This window comes from Urocampus carinirostris, chromosome 20 (assembly GCF_059441175.1).
Source record: "Urocampus carinirostris isolate Australia breed hairy pipefish chromosome 20, RoL_Ucar_1.0, whole genome shotgun sequence".
NCBI lineage: Eukaryota > Metazoa > Chordata > Actinopteri > Syngnathiformes > Syngnathidae > Urocampus > Urocampus carinirostris.
In genome coordinates, this window is record NC_142368.1 from 24,362,095 (window position 1) to 24,372,021 (window position 9,927).

The following is a 9,927-nucleotide window of genomic DNA, read 5'->3' on the forward strand; positions in this document are numbered from 1 at the left end:
ATACTAAAAAGAAGGGGGCCAAGTACAGAGCCATGTGGAATACCACAGGGGACATTAGAGTGTTTAGAGGTCAGATTGCCATACTTAACACATTGCATCCTGTCTGACAGGTAGACCTAAACCACGAGAGTACAGTTCCTGAGATACCAATGCATTCCAGACGAACAAGTAATATGTTGTGGTCGACACTTTCAAAAGCAGCACTGAGATCCAGCAGCAGTAACATTGATGAGGCACCGGAATCTATTGCTAAAAGAAGATTATTGGTCACTTTAGCCAGGGCTGTTTCAGTAAAGTGATTTGCCCTAAATGCTGACTGGACAGTCTCAAAGAGGTTATTTTCTGACATGAAGTCATTTAGCTGCTGTGTAACGACCTTTTCAAGTAATTTTGAGAAAAATGGCAGATTTGACACTGGCCTATAATTATCTAGGCTTTCTAGGTCAAGGTTAGGTCGCTTAAGTGTGGGTTTAATGACAGCAGACGAGAAGGCTACAGGAACAATACCCGAGGATAGCGATATATTAATAATATTTAAAACTGATGGTCCTAAGATCCCAAACAGATCCTTCACCAGTGAAGCTGGAAACTGATCAAGCAGGCAAGTAGTTTGTTTGGCCCTACTGACCATCTGTGTTAGACTATCAAGGGACAAATCATTGAAAGGTATTATTTTCTTAATGCTTTTGTTTCACGAAACAGTGTCATTTTTCCACGTGGACGAGGAATATGGTGGAATACGGTGGCGCAGAAATTTCCAACGGATTATAATGAAAATAATTTTAAAAATTAGAGGAAAGTTTTACAGCTCCGTCAATGTGAGTCGTACAACACATACAGGAGTCAAAATAGTTTACACTTCCCCTATAACATACAGACTGATGACAAAAAAAGTTACCAGGAGTGGGGTTTGAACCCACGAGGACTAGTGTCCATTGGAACTTAACTCCAACGCCTTAACCACTCGGCCATCCGGGTGCTCATTCAACACAGCGGAGGCATAGAATTTGTGAGAGAGAGAGCAAAAGAGAGAAGGAGAACAAGAACAAGAGAGAGAGGGCGGGGGAGAGCAAGAGGGAAATAGAGAAAGAGTTATGGAGAAAGAGGGGGATAAAGGGGAAGATAGAGAGGGAAAAAGGAGAGAGGGAGGGAGAGAGAGAGACAAAAAAAGAGAAACAGAGATTGAGAAAAATAGGGAGGAAGAGAGGTAGAGGGAAGGGAGAGAAAGAGTGAAAGAGAGGGGGAGAGAGAGGTAAAACAGAAAGAAAAAGAGAAAGAAAAATAAAAGAGAGCGAAAGAGACAGGGAGAGAGAGAAAAAGAGAATAGAGAAAGAGAATGTGCCTGTGTTTTGTGTGTGTGTGTGCGTGCGTAAGAGAGTGAGAGAGAGAGAGAGAGAGAGAGGGTGAGAAAGAGAGATATGGAGAGACAAAGAAGGATAAAGGAAAAGAGAGGGAGAGAAAGATGGTTAGAGAAAGTGACACTGACAGAAAGAGAGACAGAGAGAAATAGGGAAAGGGAGAAAGAAAAAAGAGAGAAAGAATGAGAGACAGAAAGAAAGAGAAAAGGAAAGAAAGATCAAAACCAAGTAAGCAAGCAAGTAAGCAAACGAGCAAGCGAGAAAGAAAGAAAAAAGAGAGAAAGAATGAAAGACAGAAAGAAAGAGAAAAGGAAAGAAAGATCAAAACCAACTAAGCAAGCGAGTAAGCAAACAAGCAAGGGAGAAAGAAAGAAAGAAAGAAAGAAAGAAAGAAAGATAGAAAGAAAGAAAGAAAAAAAAAGAAAGAACAAAAGAAAAAGACAGACAGACAGACAGACAGTCAGACAGACAGTCAGACAGTCAGACAGACAGACAGTCAGACAGACAGTCAGACAGACAGTCAGACGGACAGTCGGACAGACAGTCGGACAGACAGTCAGACAGACGGTCGGACGGACAGACAGACGGACAGACGGACGGACGGACGGACAGACGGACAGACAGACAGACAGCTACGGTTGCTTAATGAGTGGCGCCTGGCTTTGGCGACGTCCCTGGACGTACTTGAAGCTGCCACTCGTTTTTCTCTTGATCTTCTCTCAGCGTCTTCTCGTTGGCCCCATTACAAACCCTCGCATGCCCATAGGCTGCATGTTTGCCCCCATTGCACCAAAGTCAACACACGAAAAAAAAACACGAAAAAACAAATCGAGAAAAGTTTGGAAACAGGTCACGCCTTGGGCATCTATTTATTATCTCTTATTTTGTTTTCCATAACAGGTTTTTCCTTGAGAACTAAATCTACTTTAGGATTTATGGTTTCTTATCATTCCTCATCATTGGAAATTATAATCCTTTCACCTAATCCTCCCTCTTTCAGATCATATTCATCAAGATCATCCTGTGTGGGGCAAAGCGAGGACCCTGCACACCAGCCAAGGTCCGAAGGGAACGAGGGATGAGTTGGGGGGCTTCTTCCCAAACAAATCCAGTTCCTCTCATGTAATCAAGACGAGACGCCAAAGACAAGCCGGTAATCTGCTGCGACATTATTATAAAATGAGGAGGAACACATCTTTAGATTGGGAGAGCGGGGGACATGAAATGATAATAAAAAAATTGTGGATGGGGCAGAAGTGGGGCAAGGTTGGATAAAGGCTTCAGATGCCCGCAAAGGACAACAAGTACTTATTTTTGTGTGACGTGAGCACATCTGTATGCTTACGAATTTAAATAACTCTGATATTTTCTAGAAAAAGAATAGCGTTTAAAGTCAAAGGAAATAAGTAAGTTTATTAAAAGATGAGCAAGGTGATGCACTTTAAGTAAAGGTTTGACCGTAATTCCTCTGTTATCGCGGTTAGTGTCATGGTTTGGTGCCTTTAGTCCTTCTTTTCCCCCAAAAGATGGCATCTTTACCTCATTTTCCAGTCACCTCACCTTTCCTCTCCCTAGGTGTTTTCAATGAGACAATCGGTGACCTATACTATAAATACTCCAGGCTCCCACTTCACTATGGTGAACCGTTTTGATTCCCGAAAACTTTCACTCGCCAAAACGTCAAGCTTCATGTCCCACGGCCTCCTGCTTCAATTCGTTCCAGTCTCATTTACACCAAGACCTGCCACACAAACATCTTCTCCGGTTCCCTTCTTCGTCCCATGGTCGTCCACTTAGGCCATCTTTCTTAAAGGTAGTCTCAAATTTCCACTTCAAGATTTTTCTACACCCCAAGACCCCTTCTCTAGTTTACCTTGCAAGCCTCCCTCTTCAAATCTCTTCTCAGCTGTCCCAGTCCCACAGCTTCCATTTGCCGGTAAAGTCTTCTTTGTTGTTGTGTTAAATAAAGGTCCCCCCTAGTGGGATTTGACCACATCCCTTGTATTCCATTTCCCTTGTGCCCTGCAATTGGGTCCGTCCGAAACCTCGTGACAGTTAATGGGGACCAAACAACCCCAGCAAATAGTGTCAAACTTACGGCAACATTATATCCTAACCAACTGGAAATAAACGAATAACAACTATTGATCTACAAGTAAAAACACAGAGCTGCAGTGAAGTGAATGCTCTTAATTGTCATTATATAATGGTAACGTTGGAGGGCTTCTCCTTTCAGTGTAAGAAAGCAATTTAGAGAGCAGCTGGCTAGTAGCACGCTAGCATCGGGTAAACTGGAACTGAGCCAGGTTCCTGTGATGATATAAACACAAGTCACAAATGTAGCGGTTACCCACAATTTTTAGCCCCAAGTCACCGGTTTCATGGGTAATGGATCCGCTGTCTGAGAGATACAGGCTTGGCAGGGTTGGCTTGCGAGTGTTGTTAGCCTAGCTGTAGCAGTAGGCCAAACCTGCAGCCTCGGTATTGCCCTTAACCCTTATGCTAGGTGATCACCATTTATTTTTGCTCCTCTGACTTTCCTCAGACAAGGTTCGTACAGGTGCTTGAAATCATTGAAAATGCTTAAATTGTAATGTTGGGTTGTTAAGGTCAAGAAAATGCTTGAACTTTGGTAGACATGCTTGAAAATACTTTAGTGTTTTTCATTGCTGGGTTTCTTGGTAGACTTACCTCATAGACCATGCAATAAATGAAAATAGTTTTTTAGAAGGTGCGTGAAAATTACGCCGACACGCCTGCTCTGGTGGCTTGTCATGTGAAGCATCACCGCCCCCAACTGATCGCACCCAAGCTCTATTTAGAAAATTGGCTATTTTGGCTCGGCTCCCCAGATTATTTTTTTTCAATTATATATTATCATTAAAAGTACAACTTCATGCAACAACTTATTTAGTAATTGGCCATTTCATATGTTTTGCGGGGGATCCAAGGAAAAAAACATGAAATATAAATTAAAATATTCTGAAATGTAATTTATTAAATACAAATACAAAACAATTTAAGTGTTTTACGCACAGAACCGATTTAAAATCGAACAACAAAAGAGAATCCCTAAAAATGCAAAATAATGGAATAAAGATTAGAAATATTAACTCTTTATTGGAATAAATTAATGATAAAGTACAAAAAACATTTACAATCCTATTTATTTATATCAAAAATGAGTCCAAATTTTGATTCATTGTTCTGTTTTTTTATACGTATAGTACTTTCTTTTTTGTCTTCTGTATTAAACTTAACTATTACCTTACACCTAAAGAGCCCTTCCTGTATTTGTAAAGTGTCATGTTGCCATGCTGTGTGTGTATTTTTGAAGCAGAGTGGCAGAATTCATGTTAGTTTATAGCAGCCCATTGACCCAAAAATGTAGACGATGATAGAAATGAATGAATCAAAACAGCACAAAGTATGTGCTAGAAGCAAGGTAGAAACGCATCAAAGATAAAAAACGTATTTTTTAAAGCGCTGCATTTCTTCTTTTGAAGGCACTGGAATTTTTGAAAGTGTTTGAAAACTGCTCAGAGTCCGATTTATTTGATGAATTTCTTTTCAATGTCACTAGCTTTCGCCAGTTTCCCAGTTTGTTTTCGATGGACACGTTGACGTGTGCGCCAGCCTCACTGTTTGACTGACAGCATACATCGGCCTATCACAGTCACGCACACAGTCACGGCCAACTACCACACACAGCCCTCCCTAACCTGCCCCTGTGATAGCATTTCCCGTGTGCTGTCTGCTCCGAACCCAATGTGTGATATGTTTGTATCAATGTCATGTTTTTTTTCAAATGTGTTTATTTATGTAGTTTAACATGTTATATTGTACATGTGTTTCGTTATATCATTCTGTACATATTCTTAATAATAAAAAAATAATAAAAATGAAAAAAAATTAAGAACAATTGTAATCAGCGTAACTAAAATTTCCATTAATACAATTTTAAATTTAAATTTGAAAATAAAGATATTTTTGGAGGAAATAATCAGTTGGAATTTCTATTTTGTAAACCAAACTACAATATCAACCATTGATGTGTAGTGCCTAATTTCAACTCCTCTACAAAATCCTCCCCCCTCGCGTGAACGCCCATTCTGTTGCGCTTTTGACAATAGCTTTATTGTTTAAATAAGCTTATTATTTAGAATATGATTGCTATTGCCGGAAGCGAGGGGGGGGGGGGTTGCAGGGGAGTCTAAATTAGGCACTACAGGGGCAGACACATGCGTACAGTAGCATCAAATGCTTGTTTCGTTTGCAACAAAAAAAAACGATACCGCGGCAAACTCGTTTGACTTAATTGATTTGCCGTTTCGTGATAGTCGGTGTATACCGGATGGTATCCATAATTGACAAATTTGCGTTTTTCCGTACAGATTTTCTTGTACGTTGTACACATCTTAAAATGCATAATAAACGTACTTTGTACGGCAAAAACGTACAGGTTGACATGTATGAGTGAATCAGCGAGAGCGGAAGCATGAAGTAGCAAAGGGTCTCTGTATATCTTTAGGTTTTAGTTCAAACCTGTTTCCACAAGATGGCGCTTTATGTCTGCAATTTGATGGGGGCTTTTTTTCCTGTTTGTTTGTTTTTCACTCATTTGAATCTTTTTGTGGTTGTGTTGAGTTTCCATTTTTAACGTAAACAGTAACAGTAATATTTGCCTTTTGCCATCCATTTTGTTGGGGTGATTTGGTTACTCTGCCTTTTCTTGTTATTTGTAATCCTATATTTCTGAATTCTGTTATGTTTGTTTGTAACCTGTGTTTATTTTAAATATGTTATTCTTCACGATGTCTGTGCTTATATCTACTTTGATTGATAATGTGATTTGTTTCTGTTGAAATGTTTAGCAATATATGCTTTTCAGGAAGGAACCCAGAGAAACTAAAGTTATTGATTAAAGCATCCATCCATCCATCCATCCATCCATCCATCTATCTATCTATCTATCTATCTATCATCCATCAATCTATCTATCTATCTATTGATTCATTCCTTGTGTTATGGGTGTTCAACTTGTGGCGTTGTTGGGCCTGTAATTTCCCACTTTTGCCACTAGATGGTAGTAAACGCTCCTCCAAAATGTTACGACGGTAAATCTTTATCAAGTATCTTTGTACAGATAAAATAAACGAGTTTTTTAGTGATGATGATGATGATGATGATGATGATGATGATGATAATAATAATAATAATAATAATAATAATAATAATAATAATAATAATAATAATAATAATAATAATAATAATAATAATAACAGTAATGATAATAATAATAATAATCTCAACCCTTCTCTTGAAATTTGCGTATATAAACTATGTAATGTTTTTTGAAAAAGAAATATATGTCGTAATCAATGACATTGGGGGGAAAGGGGCAACGATGCTCTGATGTTGTCGTGCTTGTAATTCTACAATGTTACCGCTAGATGGTAGTAACTGCTCCTCTAAAGGATTACTACAATAACTATTCATGAAGTATTGTTTTAGACATGGAAGAAACGAGGTTTACAGCGATTATAATATAATCTCATCATCCTCATCTGAATCCTTGTATTTAAAATTGCATTTGTAGGATAATGTGACCGTTCTTTATTCAAAAATATGTCGTGAATATTTTAGGGGAGAAAGGGAAAATATGAGTTTGGATCAGAAGCACTAAGCTCCTTAGAAAAAAACAATTATTTTATTTCTAGTTAATTTGTTTATTTCAAAAAAATAGTTTTGTTCCCCCCGCAATTTTAATAGTACATTTATTGTACGGTCTTATTTGATAGATGTATTTGCTTTTTGCTAATTAATGCTTTTATAATTTACTTTTTAGTCCTCACAAGTGGTTACAGAAATTTAGTGTATTCATGTTAAAAGCAAATACATGTTTAATCAAGAAAAACGGGGTTATATTTCGATGTAAGATCATACTTTATTTAATTAATGTTTCATACATTTTCCCCACAGGAAGTCACTGTTTTCCCTAATTTGAGCCTCAAAAACGTTGATTTACAATAAAGATTACTTTGGCTGCAAGTTTATTTTATGTCACAGTAAAAATAATCACCTGAAAGTTGTGGAAACTCCCCATTCAGGGATTTTGTCTTTAATGGAGTTCAAATTAATATGAGCTATAAAATTGTGACCTTGACTCAGGGGTGGGTAGTAACATGTTAAAATTACTCCATTTAATTTTCTTGATTAGATTTTAGGACATTTTGTCCGAGATTTTTAAATCACTATACTTTTTGCTTTTACTTGAGTGGATTTGTGAAGAAGAAACAGTACTCTTACTCCGCTACATTATGCTACATTGAAGCCGTTACAAAGTAACATATCTCCGAGTCCTTCCCTTGCTTTTTTTTCGTTTCGGTGCAAGCGACTGTGCAGCCCAAGTCCTGCCCCTTTTAAAGGGGCAGCATCACACCCTAAGCAGGTGGCTATTTCATATCAAACCAGCCGGTGTGTGAAAGGCCATAGAGCCCTAAGATAAAAATACAAAAGTAACTGCAAAGAAAGCCAACTGTCCTAATGTGATTTTATTTACTTTACCTTTAAACGATTTGCTATTTTGTTTTTATAGATGCAGGCTAATTTTCATTCCCCTCTTTTTGTTGGTGAGTGAAAGGGGCACTTTTGTTGTTTTTTTGCAATCCTCAAAATATAAATGACATCAAAATGGGATTTTTAAAAATTGTATTCCTTTCATTTTAATAAAACAAGTAAACATTGCGTGATTCATTAACAAACATGAGGCGGTATCATACAACAGTCATTCTCCACAGGATGTGCTGCATCAAACTTCATTTCGTCATTTTGATAGAAGGCTACTATCGCTAAAATAAATACAGCATAGCATGTGTTGTCATTATAAGGCTTATATAAGGCTTTTAAGTTTGTTTTTTGTTTTTTGGGTTGAATATGGCTCTTTCAACATTTGGGTTGTTGACCCCTGGGCTAGCTTATTGTTCCGCCTGCAGAGCCTCTTAAAAATAGTACTTTGGCTTTAAATGTGCTACTTGTGGCTAACTTATTTCTTTGATTTATACTATTATAATTGCATTGCCTATTTAAGTACTTGAATTCACCTTGTTATTTTCATCTACTATGAAATAAATTGTAATTTATTGTTGATTAGATGGATTTTGATGATTCGATGATGTGTTTGAATACTTGTTTGAAAATATTAAAATACGTTGCTACAGTTACTCAGTACTTGAGTATTTTTTTCTTTTTACTTTTAATCAAGTAATTATTGTGATGACTACTTTCTAATTCCACTTGAGTGATATTTTTCTAAAGTCACTGTACTTTTACTTGAGTAAAATTTGGGGCTACTCTACCCCCCTCTGCCTTAACTGCATGCATACAGTACATGTTTGCTAACCTTTTTACATTAAAAAGCAGAAGATGTTATCACGCTCTCTTTTTTTATACGCTAAACACACTCCGTCACCAGAATACTAACAAAAACTACATGTGCTTGTTTTAAACTGAAAGTGGCAATCTTTTATCGAAACTGTCACGACCAGAACAGAAGTAGGACCCAGATGCGTAACGTTACTCACAAGTTTATTGAAATATAGAAGAACGGCAGCGCCAGCGATCCGGTGCTCGCTGGACGCGGGAAGCAAGTCGCTCATGGGATCGGAACGTGTTACGAATGCGGAAGTGGATCTTCCAGAGAGGGAGATCGTAGCGTAGTGGGACGGAAAAACAGGTCATTAGCCAGGACGCGAGATCAGAATGTGGTCAAGGTCAAAGAACGGGTCGTTAGCCGGGACGGGAGATCAATACGCGGTCGGGGTCAAAAACGGGTTGTAACAGGAGACAAAAGGGGGAATCAGGAACGGACGAGTGGAAAACAGGTGACAAAACGGGACAGACGAGAGTCAGAGTCAAAAATGCTTACCTTGTGAAAACAGAGGTTCGCTGATGGACTGACAACAGGTGAGTGAAAGGACTGAGCTTAAGTAGGACGGGGAACCAATTAGGTAACCAGCAGCAGCTGGCGCCAAACGAGCGGGCACAGGTGAGTGTAATGAGTAATCATAACAGAAACAGAAATCGAATGTGATCATCGGAGCGGTTCGTTCACGCGGTTGGTTCACTTCAAACTTAAGCAGCTGCAGACTAAAATACTAGTCTCCAGTCAAAATTTTTATTGTTTGTATTAAAAAAACGGTAGATTTTTCCCATTTATGTTTTATATTTTTTTTAATGTTTTTTAAGGGGAAAAAAGCGGTAGTCAGGTGGGCACTCCGGTCCTCGAGTGCCGCATGTCCTGCAAGATTTTGGAGGTTTCTCTTCTTCAAATCAGGTTAATCTAATGATCAGGGTTATTTACAAGCTCCTGCCACCCGTCTTATAAACTGACAGGATAGGCTTTAAAAAGAAATGCTGCGTCGGTAATAGTCCACTGCCTTGAAATGGTTCAGTCCATTTGATTCCTTGCACCAGTCTCTTATGATACTTAATTCTTATCCTCTTGGTAGTGTTTGAGAAGACAGATGTAGATTATTTATTTTTAGTCGGTGGTTTAGTTTAGTTGATT

General features: G+C 38.4%; 1 non-coding gene across 1 annotated transcript; it reads right to left on the reverse strand.

The window, feature by feature from the left end:
• Positions 1–895: 895 nt before the first annotated feature.
• On the reverse strand, positions 896–978 carry trnal-uaa (transfer RNA leucine (anticodon UAA)). The gene has a single exon. It is a non-coding gene; the product is annotated as a tRNA-Leu (tRNA).
• Between the last annotated feature and the right edge of the window lie 8,949 nt (positions 979–9,927).